The sequence below is a fragment of the Equus quagga genome, chromosome 6, assembly GCF_021613505.1.
Source record: "Equus quagga isolate Etosha38 chromosome 6, UCLA_HA_Equagga_1.0, whole genome shotgun sequence".
Lineage (NCBI taxonomy): Eukaryota > Metazoa > Chordata > Mammalia > Perissodactyla > Equidae > Equus > Equus quagga.
The window spans coordinates 121,420,269-121,441,183 of NC_060272.1; positions in this window are offsets into that span (position 1 = coordinate 121,420,269).

Below are 20,915 nucleotides of genomic sequence, written 5' to 3' on the forward strand. Positions count from 1 at the left end.
CCTGAGCACCTGACGTATGATTAGTGGGAACTGAGATGTGCTGTAAGTGTAAAACACACACGAATTTCAAAGACTAAGTACCAAAAAGAGAACGTAAAATGTATCAACAATTTTTAAAATATCGATTACATGTTAAAATTATAACAGCTTGGTTGTAAATGTTGGGTTAAATAAAAGATACTTAAGAAAGAAAAAAAGGCTTGAACTGGGAAAGTGATTTGAAACTGGTCAAAGGAAGGGCCAAGTGGCGTGTTGGAGCCATCTCATACCGGTTTGTGAGGGTCAAGGGTTAAATTTTCAGGAATTTTGAAAGCCCATTTTTAAACAGGGTCATTATGTTTTTTCCAGCTCTATTGAGTTATAATTGACAAATAAGATTGCAAGATATTTCAAGTACAATGTGATTTGATATGCGTATACATTGTGAAAGGATTACCCCCATTAAGACATCCATCAGCTCACATATTTATCTTTTGGGTTTTTTTTCTTGGTGAGAGCGTTTAAGTTCTACTCTCTTGGCAAATTTCAATTATACAAAACAGTGTTATCAGCTATAGTCACCATGTTATACATTAGGTCCTCAGATCATCTTAGAGCTGAAAGTTTATACCCATTTACCAACCCGGAAATAGGGAGATATTTCCCCAACCGTCAGCCCCTGGCAACCAGTTTTTTACTCTAAACAGGGCCATTATTAAAAAATAAATTATATAAACTTACAATTAAATATATAATATTAAAAATGAACATAAGGACTCAAAAGTAATCGCTTCCTAAATATTTTACTGTTATTTTGTTTTCTATGCACTTGACGTTATTTTCATCCATTAATATCTGTATAGTGGAAACACTATATAGTGATGTGGTACCATGCGTGGTACTCTCTTCAGTGACTTTATGTTGGTAGCTTGAAATCGACCACAATGAGAGTATTTATGCCACGGAAATGGACAAACGCTATTGGATCAGGGCCTGATTTATTGTTTTGTTGATTGTCTAGACTTAAGGACGTATTTGAGATGTTAATAGCAGATTAAACTTTAAAGGGTGTCAGGTCTGTAGTAGTTACATTGTCAATAACACAGAAAATGAAGGAAATATTCTTTCAGTATTCAAAAACTATTATCTGACTCAGCAAAGAAGTCACCAACATCACTTATTGACCAATGAGTGAGGTTCTGACACACAGCTTCATGGCTTCACTTTCATCTTGTTCATGAACGTAAACGAACGTATCAACCAACATTCATGTCAGAACTAGCTGTGGGACAAGAGCAAGCAGTTAGGTGAAGGGTAGAAAGGATGCAGGCAGATGGGGGTGTCATCAGTATTAGTTATATGCAACAGTAGTGTAATCTTCCCCAAAAGTGATTCTATCCAGGAAATATTCAATAATTTCATTTTGTCACTCTTTGAAAGGCCAGGAGCAACAATAATCTGAAAAAGGGTAAACTGTTCTTAAGTAATTTATCTTGGGGGCTCATAAGACGTGATGTTTTTCCCTCAGGGTAACCCTTGTGATGGTTAATTTTATGTGTCAACTTGGTTGGGCCAGGAAATACCCAGATAGCTGGTTAAACATTATTTCTGGGTGTGTCTATGAGGGGGTTTCTGGAAGAGACTAGCATTTGAATGAGTGGGCTCAGTACAGTAGCTTACCCTCACCAACGTGAGTGGGCATCATCCAATCCACTGAGGGTCTGAATAGAACAAAAAGCAGAGGAAAGAAGGCTTCACTCCTTCCTGCCAGCTTGTTTGAGCTGGGCCATCAGTCTTTTTACGCCTTTGGACTGGGATTTATTGCATCAGCTCCTCCAGTTCTTGGGCTTTCAGATGTGGATTGAATTATACAAATGGCTTTCCTTGTCTCCAGCTTGCAGATGGCAGATGTTGGAACTTCTTGGCTCCCGTAATCATGTGAGCCAATTCCTTATAACAAATCTCCATGTGTATAGGATCTATCTATCGATCTATCTATCTATCTCCTATTGGTTCTGTTTCTCTAGAGAACCCTAAGACAATCCCCTTTCAGGTCAAGTCAAATTTTTTTTATAGCCCGAGTTTATGAGACTATGTCAATTTTTCTGTCTGATATTCTCCTCCAGTTGAAGTCATGTTTTGGATTCAATAATATGGACCCACAAGAGAACCCTATAGAGTAAAAAAATAAACTTGTAAATCTAACTTAGAACGTTTGATCTGGAGAGAACTTGAGAGATTGACTGATCCGTTGAAGACATTGGCCAGATTCACGTTATACTTTCATTATGTGCTTTTATGCTATCGTCAGGAAGAGTAACAGACATCACGGGTTTATTATACTCTTTTCTTTCCTTTGCTTGTGTCTAAAATTTTTCTTTATAAAACATTATTGCATACAGCAGGTATGTTAAATTGGTTTTAGCAGTATTTGTCTACCCTAACTTTGGTCTTTGGACAGAGAGCTATCAGCCCATTTTGGCGTTAAAATTTAATGATGACAACATTGTGTCAAAGTCTGTTTGTGCACATAGCTTCAAACCTTTTTTGCACTAGCTGAAAGAATTTACAACATCCTCTCCATCTCATACCATCCCCCCCACTCACACATGTGCTCACTTCTCCTTCGCCCAGGTATCTCATGGAGTTACATCAATGCTCAGGTTTCACACACGAGCAGACCTCCCAAAGTTTGAGCCCAAAACAATTATTCTAACTCATAGTTTTACTAATGACTAGTTGACCTTTGGGGAAATTTGTCACTTGTCTTCCTCCATCTTGCCACCCACCTACCACCAACACTTGCATATTCTCCTGTTTTAATGATCTCTCATGCATTTCCACCACTCACAATCTTTCTATGAAACGCACAGCAATGCCTCTCTGAATATTTCTCCCAACTTTCATTTTTACGCTAATATAACATGAGATAAGATGTTTGCACCCTCTCAACATGTTCCACAGCGCCGTACCTAGACTCTTACATCTATGGGAAATTAAAGTTGATTTAGAGATTATCTGCTCTGTTGTTTTCAAAAGCATGTTATACAGGTTATTATTAGGAATTTGGCAGAAAAAGAATTGCTTTACTGCAGGAATTCTGAGAACGTTTAATGTGCTAATAGAGTTGTGCTTTCTTAGAGGGCTAAAGAACACGCCATTTTCCAAATGTATGTGATCATGGAAATTTTTCCTAAAACACCCTTTGGGGTCTGTATTCCATGGAATATGCTCTGGTAATTAATGCCATCCTTAGATTACAGAAGAGGAAAACAGGATCTAGCAAACAGCAGCCACTTGCCTAGAATCCCACAGATATATACAATGGAAGAAAGATACGTAGGTATATATGGTAGACTAGGACTCTTGAGTTCTTTTTCTCACACTCAAGTTTTCAATATCTTTGTGTGGATCCAGCCACACCCCCTCCTTGTTTCTTATAATAATCAATAGACCATATATAGCTAGTAAATCAGATAAGGGTGAGAACCAAGGTTAAGATTTGTTCTGAGGCAAAATTCCTCTCCAGCTGTGAACCATGAGACCAGACAAGTTATGTGCTTCCAAAATACAACAATGGAGCAGGCATAGGATAGACATTCCCATTCCAAAAGGGAGAAACAATAATGAAGGATGGGGTGATGGGTCTGAAGAAAGTTCAAAACCTAGCCAGGAAAACTTTATGAGATCTTAAGGTTGGAGAAGAATCTTCTTCAGCTTGATGCTCTGTTCTCCAGACCCACCGGGGCAGGGGTCCCACTTTCCAGACCTACTGGGGCAGGGGTCCCACCTTCCAGACCCATTGGGCCAGGGGTCTTGCCTTCTAGACTCACTGGGGTGGTGTTCTTGCCCCAAAAACTCTGCTGGGCAGAGGTCGGCTCCCACAGCTTTGGGCTGCACTGCCCCCACAGCTCCGGGGGGGCCTCACTTTGGGCAGAGGTTGTCTAGTCTATTGAAAGCAAAGTGATGAACCCCATTTTTGAAACCAACAAGGCAGTCCTGATGATCTCTGAATCACCTTCAGGGTCATTCCTCCCTTGTCCTAAAGAATAACACACGTTTGCAGCCAAACAGCTCTATGGTCCTGTCCAAGAGTCTGATATCCTTCCTTCGTTCCTGTTCACACCCATGTCTCTTATCAAAGGGATGCTTGGCCACACCCTTAGTGTTCCCTCCCATATACGCTTTCTTGTTTTATGCAATATGGATGGGCTGAGAATTTTCCAAATCTTAAAGTTCTAGTTCCTTTTTGCTTGATAATTCCATCTTCAAGTTATTTCTCTCTTCTTGAATTTTAGTATAAGCAGTCAGGAGGAGCCAAGAGCACCTTCAACACTTTGCTAAGAAATCACTTCAGCTATATATCCAATTTCATCACTTGCAAATTCTATCTTCCAAAACACACTAGAACACGAACACAATTCAGCCAACTTCTTTGCCACTTTATAACAAGGATCTCCCTTCTTCCATTTTCCAATAACATATTCTTGATTTCCACCTGAGACTTCATCAGAAAGGCCTTTACCATACATATTTCTATCACAATTCTGTTCATGATTTCTTAGGTATTCTTTAAGAAGATTGGAGCTTTCTCTATAACTCTTTTCTTTCTGAGCTCTCACCAGAATCACCCTTAAAGACCCACTCACTGCAATGTAGGCTTTTTCTAGCCTCAAAACTCTTCTAGCCTCTACCCATTTACCCAGTTCCAAGCCCACTTTCACATTTCGAAATATTTGTTACAGCAACACCACCACTTCTTGGTACCAATTTCTGTCTCAGTTCAGGCTGCTTTAACAAAATATCCTAAACTGGGTGGCTTTATCAACAACAGAAATTTCTCACAGTTCTGAGGGACTGGAATTGCAAGATCATGGTGCCAGCATGATGAGTTTCTGGTGAGAGCCCTCTTCCAGGTCGGAGACTGCTGACTTCTTGTTGTATTCTTACATGATGGAGAGCAGAGAAAGAGAGACAGGAAGCAAGCTCTCTGTCTCTTACCAATTAAGGCACTAATCCCATTCATGAGGCATCCACCTTTATGATCTCATCTAATCCTAATTAATTCCCAAAGGCCGCACCGTTGCATTGTGGGTAGGGTTCTGACAAAGGAATTTTGGGAGGACACTGTATTCAGCCCATAACACGAATGACCAGTCAGAGTAGAATGGAACTTTGTAAATGAGACTCAACACTATGCTCCTCACAATTTTGTTAATATAGGGGATAAAAGTGGGTTCCCAATATGTCACAGAGTGTTTCAGGCAGTCCTTGCTTCCAAGAGTTTACCCCATTTCCTCCATGAGGATGTTCATATCTTTCAGATCATATTTTTCAATTTTTGTTTGGGAAAATCAAGTCACTTGTAAGATACAAGAAATTTAGCAATAACAAAAGACATTCAACAAATTTCATTGAGTACCTATAATATGCCAGGCATTGTATTTGGCCCCGGGGCTAAAACCATGAGCAAACCAAACACAATCCTTGGCTTCACGAAACTTGCTGTCTAGTGAGGGACCCCCACTAGTGAACAGGCAACAATGCGGTGTGAGTATAGGGTGATGGAAAAGCTCAAATGATGGACAACTAACACAGATTTGAAAGGAAGGAGGTTGAGGACGTCTTCACAGAGGAGGAGATGTTCAAGATAACCCCTAAAAGATGGGTAGGACTTAGGTGAAGGTGAAAAGGGTTCAGGAAAAGGGGTTCTAAATGAAAAGAACATCTTCGAAGGCCCTGATTTTAGAGAACTTCACATGTTGGAGGAACTGAGAGCATCTGAGGTAGAAAGGGTGAGAGATGAGGCTGGAATGATAGTGCTGCTAGATCACAAAAGGCCACAGAAGCCACACTGAAGATTCAGGATGTTACACAGATGGGATTGGGAGCCACTGAAGTGTTTTAAGAAGGGGAGTTTTGCATTCACGTTTTAAAGGCTGGCTGGGGTGCAGAGTGGAGAACTGGTAAGAGAGAGTCAAAGACCAAGGAGGAGATAATAATGAAAATGATAAGGGAGTAGCAATGTAGACAGGCAGAAGCAGAGAGAGCCTGTGAGGTGGACTAACAGGATTTGGTGGTTGACATGTTGGGAGAGGTGAGACAAAGCAAGTCAAAGATGAGCAGTGTAGAGGACGAACCATTCACAGAATAAGGATCCCAGTGTGAAGAGAACATTTGAAAGAGGGGAATTAAGAGTATATTAACAGATATGTTAAGAGGAGACTGTCGGGATATATTTCTTAAGTTAGTATTCTATACAAACCAAATGCAAAATGTAAATTGGAAATGTATTTATATCTACGTCCTACTGTCATACTATTGTTATACATCTGTAGAGAACATAATAGTAGAGAATTCCTTTGACGTAAATTAGTAAAATTTGAAAATACTCTTTACTCCTCTTCTAGAAATGTATGGACTATTTCTAATCCTCAACTACTACTGTATTATCCTGGCTCTCCTGGTTTTAAATATATTTTTGATAAAATAAAAGAGAAACAGAAAGTCTAAAGTTATCAGACAGAAACAAATATAAATTGTGAGCTAGAGATGGACCAAAATTGGTGTTTTTAAAATAGGTATTGTATCCTTTTGTTTCATACTTCCAGATTGCTTTCCATTCCTTTTAAAATATTTTTCTAACAGTTGGTAAAAATCCCCCACATGGAAATACCTACAATTATAGCAGCTGGTGTTTACAGCAAATGACAAGGCTGAATTAAACAATTATTATCTCCATTTCGGGATGGTTTATCAAAACAAGAAAACCCTTTCAAGAAAGCACTGACTTTTAAATGAAGCCCAACTGCATTTGTATTCCTATCTAGCTAGAGCTAGAGTACCAACCTTGGGATCAAAATAGAATGCCACTACCTTGGAAAAGTGACCCCCCAAAATTGTGCAAAGGTTTAAACAGCCCACAGCAAAATATACTCTGAAAATAAATTACAAATTTAATGGGCTGGCTAAATTGGCAAAAGTCTCAGGAATTTTCAGATAAGAACTCTGGTAAATTCCTAGCTTTGAAAATCAGTAAGCACTCTTACTCTTCATGATCAAGGAATGACACAAAAACATAGGAATTCCTTTAAAAAGAAAAAACAAAAGCATATCCCAAATTGAAGAGTTGCTTCTTTATTTACAACAATTGTGTTTTGCTTATTTGTCCCCATTTTTGTTTTAAATAACATCTCACAATATTTATTACTTTTTAAAAATGAAAGTGATGGAAAAAATTAAGGAAAGAATTAAATCCTTAAGAAAATTAAAAACAATTAAAGAAAGGGTTAAAATCCTTCTGGTTGTATGGGAAGTACCTCCAGATAGGTTACAGTGTTGCTGAATGGTAGATAAAGTGTTTTTCTGATCAGAACATTTCAGAAGTGTACACTGGGCTTTTATATCAGCAGACATCGGGGATCGCCTGCATCTCTAACACTATGAAGTGTGCATAGCTCATCCACTCCCACTTACGATTAGGTGGCAATCAAAACCCAATTATGAGTTTGAAGATATTAAAGAACAACCACAGCACCCAGGAATAAAAGATGCAGAGAGAAGACAAACGCATTGTAGTGATCCTATATTTGCTGCTATTTTTTCCTCCCGAGCATTTGCTAATTTCACAGCTCCAGGCACTTAAATGGGAAAAAGTAGTGTTCTAAAGTCTGTGGCAGTTAGAGTTAACTGCTTTCCTGTGATCATCTAGGTGGAGAGAGAGTTAATCCTACCAGTGGAGAAAATCAGTGGAATCAATCTTAGGCCAATGGGGAATGTGGGAAAAGAGGAAATACAGTGGAGAGTGAAAATTTAACCTTTCCTCTTTCAGGAAGGTCTCCAAGCGAGATGCCAAGATTGACAAACAAGGAAATGAAGTTTTTTCCCTACTCTATTCAAGAACTTTGTGTGTCAAGACCGTTGACCCCACTGGTCAGTTTTAGACTTCAGAAACATGAAAAGTAGCTCTGCATTACAGAAAGCTCAGAGACTTCTCTGCATCCTGCTACTTAAAAAGTGTTGCTCCTGGACCAGTGGCATTAGCATCAACTGGCAGCTTGCAGAAATGCAGAACCTTGGGCCCCATGCTGGACTATTGAATCAAGCACTTCTTTTGCATATTAAAGTTTGAGAAATACTGTGTTAGAAAGTCTTATTAAATATTTTCTGTCTTGATGTTTGAGTAGTTATTTAACTATGTTTAAATCAGTCCAGACAGTAGAAAATTCCTTTCCTCTTGTTTTGTAAATCTTTTCATTAATAATTTACTCAAGGATTATAAATTCCCTAAGTTGTACGTACCAAATAATTTTTAGACTGTCTCTCATACAACTCTTCTTTGCCACACTATTTTCTAAAATGATTATGTGAGAAAAAGCCTCTTGAGATAAATCGATAAACAAAAGCAAATGAGTCCCCCTTTTTCCCCTGGGGGTTGGGGAGATGTGCGATTGACCAGGAATTGGTCCCTTTAGTAATACTTTTGTAATCTATTTCAAGGTGAAGTTTCGACTGTGTCACTTTAAGAGTCTCCAAAGCCCTTGGGAATTTTAATCATCCTTTTTTCCCTTTTGCCAACATATTTTCACTTGTGTGGAAGCTCTGGATGAACAGCATGAGGAAAGGCCAAATGACTTGACTGGAAGGCATACGACGTGTTTCTATGGTCATTTTCAACATTCTTACAGAAAATGAATTATAGGGAGGTTGGGAAATTGGACCTCTTTCTGCTGATCAAGCTGATCCCAGAAATGATACAACTGTGAGTGAAGTTATTGTCTCTACATTTCTGCAAAGATGTCAGATTAGGCACAGGGTGGTCAGTTAACCTAGGGCCCCCTCCTCCTGTCCACAGATACGCACAGTCCTAGGCAGTAGGGGTTGCACTTTTAAACATGACAGCCCAGATGTGCAGAGGAAACAGTTTCTCCATTTTCTCTGTAACCTATTGGGTTTTCCTTAATACCTAGAGGAGGGGAGGCTTTAGTTCAACCTCATAAATTTAGTCTGATATGATAAATAGTCTATTAGGTTAAATGCTTAATCTCTTTGAGGCAAAAGGCTCAGTCTGCACGTTCTCCCTACCCAGCTCCTTTCCAAGAAGGCCCTGGATGAACCGATCCACATGTTGTTTTGTCCTCTCATTCTTTTACTGAGGAGTGGCTGCTCTGGGCTGCTGTCTGGTGTTTCTTAGGAACCAGCAGGTATGACTGGTTCCATTCCTGAGCTCGTAGGCATCTGCTGCTAAAGGTTGCAGCGGACATAGCTTATAGTCTCTCTCTCAGTTTAGTCCCATCCCACTGTCCCTAAGTGATTTGGTCTTGCTGTGGGTCACACGGGAGCAGCAGACCCCTCTAAGAGTCTGGTATGTTCTCCATCTATATCTTGGCCAAGGCTACCTAACCCACAGCCTCTCACACCATCCCTCGATGCCCTGCCTCAGGGCCCTATAGTAAACCCACTGCCCACAATTCAGCTTTCTTCAGCATCTGTCAAGGGACAGCGGGCACCTCAGAGTTCCTCATCTGCCTCCCTTGCTACCTTCTGCCAATGAGATATGCCATAGCCCTTGGCCATGATGGAAGTCGATGCCAGTGGGACAGAATTCTACAAAGCCGATGTGGGAGATGGAGGTTAGGAAGAACACAAAAGCTTTGTGTTCTGTCTTCTCACTCTGCTTCTCTCTCTTCTTCTCTAAAATCCCTAGGGCTGGAGGGTACAGATCTCTAGCTTTCTGATTTTTCTATATCAGTGCTATTCAAACTGATGCCAAGTCATGGACTGATATTGGCCTACAACAAGAGGTACTAGAAATTGAGAGTAAATTTTTTGACACACTTATAGCAATTGGGCAAAGTAATTTTTATCTGTTGAATCTAACAAAAAATATAAAGCTTTTATTTTGTCTGTGTTTTTCTATTTGATTTTTCTCATAATTCACTTTTATTGGCTCCATGAGTCTTCCTAGTGAATCATTGAAACAGAGAGTGTCTAAAGGGTCCCAAGCCACTGTCTCTCCACAGAAGCAGGATTGTGAAATACTTCCTGTCCAGTCCTGTCTGTTAATCACACACCCAGAGCCTGCAGGGATGAGGCAGGAACACGAACGTTACTGTGCAACCAGCTAAGCAGGACTGGAGACAAATAGGTGAGTCTAAAGTAGGCAGCTGGCGCTCAGCTCCTGACCACCTGGCTAGTACCAGGCAGAGCTGGGCACTTAGTTTACAAGCACTGATATTAAACCCTCTCGCTCTGCTCGGTGCTCCCCAACAGTAACACAGAATACCTTGGAGCAGGTTTTGGCCTTTTTCCAAAACCCAAGAGAAATGCTTTCCCTCCTCAGATGCAATGAAGATTCCTTTAAATTAAAATATAAAATAAAATTAGGGGGTATTTTTCTTGGCTTTAGTAAACTACCGGAAAAGGTGGCACACAGCTCTATTTCAGAGGACCCAACAGCAGTGGGCCACTGCCCTTCTTGGATTTCTTTTCTGTAGCAAATCTTCTGACCTTCATGACATGGGTTGTCAGCACCCACTCCCAGAATCAGCTCACACTGAGTGGTCCTAAGGAGAGTAGACACACGGGAGCACTGATCTTAAAGCTATTAGGCTGAGCAGGAAAATTCGTGAAAAGAGGAAAAGTAACTCGATGGTCACTACTTGCACAAAGGACTCTTGCCTCTGGCTTACAAAGCTCGCCATCGTTCTAGGTTGATTATGATTAGCAGTGACGGGCAAGAAGGAGTGGAGTTGATCGCGACTCCAGGACTGTGGCCTGAAGGACTAAAGGGGCTTCCTTATCTTATGAAGGAAAGTCCACACTTGACCCTGAGGCCCCCAAGCAGCACATCCCACTACCCAGTAATGCTGGCCTTCCTGAAAGTGGTAGAAAGGCGAGGCGCGCACAGCCCAATATCCACCATCTGGGTGAGAGCCGAGTCCTTCCAGTGCAACCAACACCCCAGACATGTCCTTTCTCCCCTGATTACATGGAGTTTGTGGGGCTCTCACTGGCCTTAGTCTCCTCTTAATCCTCTGCCCACACCTTCCCCATCTCAGAGGCTTCTACACTTCCAGCCACCCCTCCACACCAGATCCTTATGTTTCAGTTCCCAGCATCTGTCTATGGCCCCCTCGATCATGCCCACTTTCCTGGCTCCACCAAGCTCCTGTTGCACAGGATGCATGAGCCAACCTCCAGCCTTGTCCCTTCCCTCACTCTTGCTCCAGTCCTACACTTCCAAATGCCTCTGAACCACTGGTTCTGAAAATGTGGTCCCCACACTAGCAGCATTAGCATCCCCCTGGTACTTGTTACAGATGCAGATTCTCAGGTGCCCACCCCAGACCTACTGAATCAGAAACTCCCAAAACTCAGGGGGTGGGGCCGACAATGTGTGTTACAACAAGCCCTCCAGGTGATTCAGACACAGACTGATGTGTGAGAACCACTGCACCACACACCGCCACTTGCTTATCCCAGGGCTATCTCAATTCTCAAATGGAAGTAACTTTTTCTTTCTAAATCCATATAATTTCCCTATTTCTCTTAATTAATGCTGCTTACATTTACCACTAATACAAGATCAAACAGCACAACCCAACTTCAATCTAGTGGGCCTTCTAGTGGGCAGCAGGTGTTTTAAAAATTCATGATTGATTTGTGACCATAGAGCAGGAAGATAATTCTCCACATGGTTATAGAGAGAAAACACTGCCATGCAGCTTGGGAAAGAGAGAACAAAAAGGTACTAACTCATGCAAAAATGTCCATCAGTCTACCCTCCTTTTGAGAGTACATGAAAATAAAATAAAGAATACCTCTAATAAAATATATAAACAATTTATTAATACCATTTTTAAATATATTATTATTTTAATAAGTAGAATGGACAGATGTTAACCACACAATATTAAACAATATTTTAGTTAAAGTGTTTGTTTAAAATGTCCACCATTGGCACCAACGCTTATTTTGGTGTTATTAACATTTGAGAGGTGCATGATTTTCAGTGTGCATTAAATCAGCCTGTATAATAAGTCTCTGCCTACCTATTTCCTTTCATCTCCAAGGACCTATACATTCATTAATTCTTCACTCCAATCCTTTGGAACATCAGATACTATATGCACTAGGCCCTAAGGTAAATTTTTTAAATGAGCCAAAACCAAAATAAATTTCAAAAGAGCAAAGGGCTCAGTTTACATTTTCAGCATTCTTCTAAACCATTGAAACTAGGGAATCTACTTAAAACTGATTTTCCTCTTTCTTGATCTAGCTTTCCCTTAGAAAAGAATCAAGGTAAAAAGTCAAGAAAGAAAGGCTAATAAATGAGCATATGAAAAGATGCTCAACATCGTTAGCCATCAGAGAAGCGTGAATCAAAACCACTGCACACCAACTAGGATGGCTAAAGTAAAAAAGATGTATAATAGTGTTGATGAAGATGTGGAGAAGTTGGAACCCTCATACATTGCTGGTGGGATTGCAAACTGGTGCAGCCACTTTGGAAAACAGGCTGGCAGTTCCTGAAAATGTTAAATATTTTATATTTTCATATTATATTTGAAAAGAATTATATTTTCCACTTCTAGGCATGTACCCGAAAGAAATGAAAACATGTCCACATAAAAACTTGTACATGAAGGTTCAAAAGCAGAAATAATTCAAATGTCCATCAACAGATGAATAGAGAGACAAAATGTGGTATACACATACCATGGAATATTATTTGCCAATAAAAAGAATAAAGCACTGATACATGCTATAGTGTAGATAAACCTTGAAAACATTATGCTAAGCGAAAGAGGCTAGATATATAGGACCACATACTGTATCATTCCATTTTATGAAATGTCTAGAATAGGCAAACCTATAGACAGAATGTAGATTAGTGGTTGCTTAGAGTGAGGGAGTTAGGAGATTAGGAGGTGTCAGCTAAGGGGTGGAAGGGGTTCATAGAGGGGTGGTGTTCTTCTTAGGGCCATAAAAATTCCTAAAATTGATTGTGGTGATGGTTGCACAACTCTATGAATATACTCAGAACCAATGAATTGCATACTTTAAATAGATGAATTGTATGGTACAAGAATTACATCTCAATAAAATTAGTGTTTTGTGGGGTTTTTTTTTTTTTTTTTTTGGTGAGGAAGATTGGCCCTGAGCTTACATCTGTTGCCAATCCTCCTCTTCTTGCTTGAGGAAGACTGTCACTGAGGTAACACCTGTGCCAATGTTCCCCTACTTTGTATGCAGGATGCCATCACAGCATGGTTTGCTGAGCAGTGCCAGACTCTGAACCGGCAAATCCCAGGCCACCAAAGTGGAGCACATGAACTTAACCACTATGCCACTGGGCTGGCCCTTCAATTTAAAAAAAAAAAAAAAGCCTAAAATTAGAAGAGAATTAAAAACAGACTCAGTTCACTAAAAAATGTTAGTACCTCAAATGTGTGGATTTTTCTGTCTCCTTTGCACTGTACATTTCTCCCAGATGAAGATAAGAGATGGCTTTTTATTATCATTTTACAGTTTACAATCATTTTTACAAATAAAGTCTTTTTGAGTCCTCAGTATAATCTTAGAGGGAGGTAAATATTCCCCTAATTCTATATTCCAGGAGGTGGTGGCTCTGAGTCTATGAGGTTTCCTCCCACTCGGTCAGCTGTCAGGGTAAATGTCAGTTCTTCTGCACCTAAATTCTGTGCTCTTTCTTCCACGTGTGTAGCGTCTCAAAGTACCAGAGATACTGTCAGGCGGATATGCAGAGACAACGCAGCTGACTGAATTCAATAAGGACAATGACTATGACTTGATTTTTTCTGGAAGCTGGACAAGCTACACTACTGCCACATTCAGGCAAGTGTAATGTAACTGGTCACTCATCAGAGGCCTTGTGGTACCATTTTGCTCTTTTGAAATTTATTTCAGTTTTGGTTCATCTTTTTATTTGCCTCAGGACCTAGCGCGTGTAGCACCAATGTTCCAAAGGATTTAAATGAAGAATTAATGAAGACACAGCTTCTTGAACATCAAAGGGAGTTAGGAAGCAGGGATTGATTATTCTACATGGAAGGACCATGGAAAGTACCATGGTCTAAAGTAGAAAGACCCAGGTTGGCTTCAGTTTTTTCATCTGTAAAATGCAGAAAAAAGAAATACCTCTCTCCAGGTCATTGTAAAGATTTAATGAGAATATATCTGAAAATACGTGATTCACAATAGGTCCTCAACAAATGTTCATTGATGCTAAATCAGAGTCCAACACCTTGATCTCTCCCATCAGACCAGTGGGTTCTTCTGGACACTCAGGATTCTAAACCTCAGATCTCAAGAACCATGACCAACATCAAAAGGTGTTGATCAGATTTGCCACTGCTGGAACAATGGCTACCTAGTTTTAAGAATTCACTATTAATTTTATTTTATATTTAGTATAACATCATGTTCTCATGTACTTTCAGATTAATTTTTCAATATCTTAGTTTGCATGTGTGTGTGTTCATTCTAGAGACTCTCAAACCCAATTATATAGTGGAATCACCCAAGGTGTGATCAAGCCTACAGATTCCAATGCAGAGATGCTCAGCAGGTCTGGAGCAGTTGGAGAGTTTCCATTTCTACTAAACTCCCCACAGCAGACCCCAGACATCACTGAATCACTGGCAAAACCATTCGTTGAACACTTTCTGGGAAATTTTTTCTCATGTGTGGACTACCAAATAGCGTTTGTTTACCAAACGAGACCCTGAACTATACTGCTATTTCAGAAGAGAACATAGCGGAGGAGGGGCAACTTTTTCTCTTTTGCCTTACTAGAATTAAAAGGAAATTTTGTGAATGTAAGAATCTCCTGAAGATTCATAATTCTGAATTTTCTGCTAAATCTTGCCCATTTGAATTATCTTCATTCATCATTTCAAAGAGACGTTTCAATCAAAGGAAGCTGTAAGTTCCTTCCTACAAGTTGATAGCCTCATTCTGATGAAAGAATTAACACAAGAAAATCAAGGGGCTTAGAGAAAAAAGAATCTTGGAAGAATTTGAAGGATCTCCTACTATTCAGCTATTTGTTAGATGTTCCCGATATCTCTGATTACTTACGTATTCTGAACTGCATTCTTAATCCATAACAATGACTTTCTTGGATCATAAAGAAATCATTTTTATTGGTTTGCCAATTCAAATTTATGTTCTCAGTGAAAAGCATGTCCTCGAACCACAAGCTGGACAATTTTGAGCAGATGCAGATAATTTTCATTAATACAAGGCTTTTCGAAAGTATACAAACATTTTTCAAGTAGAAAAAATGCCATTGGACCATGGGACTCATTTAACATTAAAGCAGAAACAAAATAGTTTGGGGCATTTTGGAAAATTACTTCAAATCTTCTTTCTGAAATCTTGCTGTGACCTCCTACATTTACAAGCAATAACTGCTTTCCTTAAGGTTTACTCCAACTACTTTCAAAACTGAGTTTGAGTCAGTGTTAAAAAAAAAAACAACTAAACCCAATATAAACAAGACACCTAAAATAAAACTAGTTTAAGGAAGCACAGAGATGGATTTTACCAGGCATGTTCGCTCTGTTAATTACTGCCATCTGAGCCCGAGGTTGCTCCATTTCTTTCCAGCCAACCCAAAAAGGAAACCTTCATGGATTTATGGTTGTCTCTAAGAACCTGGAGCTGGAGTGTCATGGCCACCAGGCCAGTGACCCAGGAATCTCGGAATATTTGTTCATATTCTGTGAGTGTGATTTTACTTTTACTTTACGTTCCAATTCAACCTTTTCTGTGCCCTACAAACAATATTATTAACAGTGTCCGGAAGCTCAGGGGATGGGGGAACAGAAGTATAATTTAATGGGCACAGAGTTTCTGTGTGGGACGATGAAAAAATTCTGGAAATGGGAGAGTGCCGATAGTTACACAACATTGTGAATGTACTGACAAGAGATTTTCACATATTGAGGCATATGGGGTAACTATTCAGGTTCAAGGCTGATCTGGTTTGAACTAAAGAAGCCTGATATATGGCCTATCAAACACACGTTGTACATCTGCTTTAACCATTAAAGAACGCACTCTCTTCAGATAAGAAGACTACCTCCCCTACTACCCCTATTGGTAATGCCATCCGTGTTAGGCCCTTTCGCAACATCAAGGTCATGTTGACCTGCTAATTTGCAACTAAATATCTCTTTGAAACTTTGGAAATGTATCCTCTGAGTGTTTAATGTATGTTCTGTGTTCCAAAAAGATGTAACACTGTACTGAAAAGCATGCTTCTCGGACTGCTTTCTAAGGCCTTCCCAGGTTATAAGCCTCACTCTGACGCAAGTAAAACTCACCTTATTTCTCTTATCTATTGAATGGGCTATTGGTTATTTTGCGTGAACAAGAAGAACCTTGCAACGCAGCCCTTGAAACTGACAACGCACAGCATGTAGATAAAGCACCGCTCCTCCCTTACAAATGCGTCAGAAAGGGCAAAACAAAAAACCACAGAAGGTTCTCCAAAGCTCTGCGGCGCTGGCGACACAGACCCCTGCTCTTCGGGCTGCGTGGACAGGAGAGCACCTCCGGGGCTGGACAGTCCGGCTCTCAGGTGTGCAGTTTTCAAGCCCCGCAGCTGAGATCGGCTGGCAGCTCAGGCAGCGCCCACTAGCTTTCAACTAACCAGCGCCTCCCTCAGCCGGCATAAACCCAAGGCGCAAGCTCCTGCCTCCTGAGGATACTGCGGACGCTGGCTGCGCCAACAGAAACTCAGAGGGCCTTTCAATCTGGTTAAAGAGAAGCTCAACAGAAAGTGAAACAGTTGACATCCCTTGGGAGAAAAGGCTCCAGGCTACGTAGGAAAAAGAAGGTAGCTCCCAGGCACCTGTAGCTGCTTTAGTTGCGTGCTCAAACTCTCTTCCAGACGATTCCCCACAAAAACCCTGTGATGCGCTGGCATTCCCCTGGGGGGATGCGGAAGCAAAAGTCAGTTAAGCATCCCCAGAAAGGAAAAAAAATCAATCCCCCGTAAAGTACACCCCGAATCCACACGGAGAAGCGGAGGGGAGGGGGATATCAACTGGCATTTACTTCCGCTGCCCCTCTCTTCCGCCCGCAAGACCGATCCAGAGCGCAAGCGCCCCGCCACACCCCGCAAATCCCTCCATCGCCAAAGATGGGACAGGAGGAAGGCATCCTGACGACGCCAGAGCCCGGGCTGCTGTGCCTGGGGCCGGGCAGGAGAGTGAGGAGGGTACTCGCCTGGGGGCAGTCGGCGGAGTCCGGCACAGGGCGCGGGCGGCGCTCGGGCGCATCCGAGGCGGCACCGGCTGCTGGGCGGGTGGCCCCTGAGCTCCCCGCGCTTGTCGCCGGCGGCGCCTCGCCCGCGCCGGAGTGCAGGAGGCTGCCCCGGGAATGGGCGCGCGCGAGTGGCCTCGGCCGCTGCTCCCGTGTGTTAGTGTGACCCAAACTATTTCCTGTTTGGAGGTTTGGGAGAAAGAAAAAAAAAATATCCAGGCTGGGGGCAGGGAGTGTTGGACGGCGGCGAGCCAGAGAGCGGAGGCCCGGAGGGCACACGGGTGGGCCACGGCTGTCACCTGCTTCCCGGAGACCCCGAGGGTGCCCGGCGTGCGAGCTCGGCGAGGCCGACACAGCTTCTCGAAGCTCTACTTTGGGGTGTCGGGAAGGACGGAGGGGAGCCTCACACGCCACCCAGCGATGGGGCAGGGGCCGCGGCCGCCTTGTCCCCGAGCCGGCGCGCCCGCTGCCCCGCCTCTTCCCTTCTCTGTGAAACTGCCGCCGAGCTTTCTTCCCGCCGAGGGCGCGCGGAATTCGCTGTGCTGCTTTCTTTATTCGTGCCCACGTCTGCTTCTTGAACCTCTCCAGGGATGTTGGCAAGGAAGGGGTCAGCTCCTGTTACCGTCAACAGACCACGGGAAGGATGGTTGTGGGCCGTTGCGTGTGTTTGGGGGTCTTTGTTTTTGTCTAGGGGATGGGAAGCAGGTTAACGATTTTGGTGAAAAGTTAGCTTTTATGATCGGCTTCCCTTCCCCTTCGCCCTTAGCCGGGATCCCAGGGTCTGAGGCTCCAATCCGGAAATACCGGTTCCTCCCGCTGGGCAATAGGCGAGGGCCGGAGCGCTAACCCGAGAGCTTGCTTAGTCACAACTGGAGCCCGTGCTCAGCCTGGAGGGCAGAATCTTGCTGGGGCCTCAGCGTACACTCAGCAAGCAGATGCTCCTTCCAGTTAGTCTTTTTCAATACCTTGAGGCGGGGAGCCGGCCCGGTGGCGCAGCGGCTAAGTTTGCACGTTCCTCTTTGGCGGCCAGGGTTCGCTGCTTCGGATCTGGGCGGAAGGTGGGCACGGATGTTAGCTCAGGTCCAGTCTTCCTCGGCAAAAAGAGGAGGATTCGTGGCAATGTTAGCTCAGGGCTAATCTTCCTCTAAATAAATAAATACAATAAAGCCTTGTTCTTAAAAAAAAAAATCTTGGGAAGGTCACGGGGAGTTGTTGAATGGGTGCCGAGTTTCAATTTGGGGTGATGAAAAGTTCTGGAGATGGATAGTGGTGTTGGCCTGAAGCAGCAGCCTCCTGGGGGACGCCACCTTGAATTGGCTCTCTCTGCTTCCAGCGGCCTTCGCTTCTTTCTCCAGGAGAATGCTCCCCAATACAGATCATGCTTCAACTCTCTGTTTCTTGAGAAACCCAGGCTAAGACATGTACAAACTGCATCTCAGGATAACTAAGTAGTTGATGAGGAAATTATTCTAGCCAATAAGTAAGAAATGACTAAATTTGAATATCAGCGTTTTCCAAAACCCCAGACAAATAATGGATCAAGGCAATGGTCACCAAGGCCACTAACATCACAGAAAAGATCACTAGACATTATGTGCCATCTGATGGAAATACACACCACCACAGAAAGAGCAAACCTGAGTCTGAACCAGCTTCTAGATCCAACTACCAGTTTATAAGAACTTCTGGAATAGAGGAATACATTAAACAATCCTACTAACAGGTACGATCAACAGAATCCAGAATGTAAGAAAGTCAAAAAGACAAATGACCCAGTTTCCTCAACAAGTAGCAAGGCATTAAAATTGATGGGGGTGGAAACCTGCAGGTGAAAAGACTTAAGTAGTATCAATGACATACAATATGTAATTCTTCTTTGGGTCCTGATTCAAACCAAGCAACCACTAAAAAATTATGAGATATTTGGGGAAATTTGATATTCCCTAAGTCAGAAAAAGTTTTAAAATGTTTTAATCACATTCTACTAATTTTATCCAGTGCGTATACAGAGTTGATGTTGCTACTACCTGTGTTTGGGTGGCATATTCATTTTATGGATGCATACATGTATGCACACACACAACAAAACACCTGTGTAATTTCTTTCTGTATCTGAAATGGAATGAACATTTCAAGCAAGATTTGGATTTTGGATTTTCTTTGAACGTGTTGAGGTGGGAAGAAAGGGACTCTGGTTGACATAGCTGGTAACTGATATTATCTTTGTTTTTCTCACCCGGTCTTTTCATTCTGGGTACATACTGTATGTATTCCTTTGTCTGTGCTTTCCTGTAATCAGCAAAATGTCATTTTCAGTACCTAACAAACATTTTCACTCTGAAGACTAAAGATTTCAAAATCTGCTCAGAGAAGTAAAAAGAGCTGCCTCCATGAGCCACAGGGGCAGTACTATGAAAAATGGAGCAAGAACTCCGGGTTCTGACTTGAAGGTGCGCTGAGTTTTCCTCCCTGCCACTGGTACCTGGGCAGTCCATAGAAACCATCCTGTCTCACCGGGAGACCAAGCTCTGGACAGGAGCTCTCCTGTTCCGTGTCTTGAGGTTCTGAAACCGACACTGTGCTTCACCTGCAGGCTGGACAGACAGGATGGGGGAAGGGTCAAGCCACAGTCTAAAGTGGGGCGCTTGCCTTGATAAGACAGCTGTTTTCTTTACTGACAGTAGGCGCACCACGAAGCCCCAGAAAGAGACTTGTTTCCAGCCTGGACTTTGCTACCCGCTGTCTGCGTGATCCTGAAATTTACACCGAACCTTTCTGAGACTCAGCTTTAGTCTCCTCTCCCTTTGACTCACTCGGCCACTCCATTTCTAGGTATCTATCTCCCCTGCCCCCCAGTACTCACACAGTATTGAAAGAAATATATATTCAAGAATGCTTATTTCTGTGTGTGTGGAAAAGCAACAAATTAAAAAGAAATGCCAGCAAAAGAATGGCTGGATAAACAATGGTGTTTTGGTGCCTTTCAGGGTTTTCTGAATGGTTTTCTGTATGGACTATCCAGAGATTTGCTTTGGTTCCAAGACGAATATTCAAATAATTAAAGTTACAAACCCCAAACCCTAGTTCTTCTTTAGGCTTTAACTTTTTAAATTTATTTTATTTATTTTAATTTTTTTTTTTGAGGAAGATTAGCCCTGAGCTAACATCTGCCACCAATCCTCCTTTTTTGCTGAGGAAGACAGGCACAGATCTTAGATCAGGGCCCGTCTTCCTTTATTTTATATGTGGGACACAGCATGGGTTGAAAAGCAGTGCATAGGTCCGAATCCAGGATTCGAACCAGTGAACCCGGAGCTGCCAAAGTGGAATGTGCGAACTTAACCCCTGCGGCACCAGGCCGGCCCCTAGGCTTTAACTTTACATATTTTGTTATTCTATTTTCTAAGTCTAGCTTTTTTTCACTTACAAAATTTTATTATGTAATATTTGATAAGCACAAAATAATATGGTACATCTACATAAGCTTGGGAGCATATAATAAAATGACTACATGAACCCGCGACACAATAATTGATAGAACATTACCAGTGCTTTCGACGATGCTACGTGCTTCCAAATCCTAACCCCCACTTTTCTCCCTTCATTTCAAGGTAATCACTATGCTAAATTATGCATTC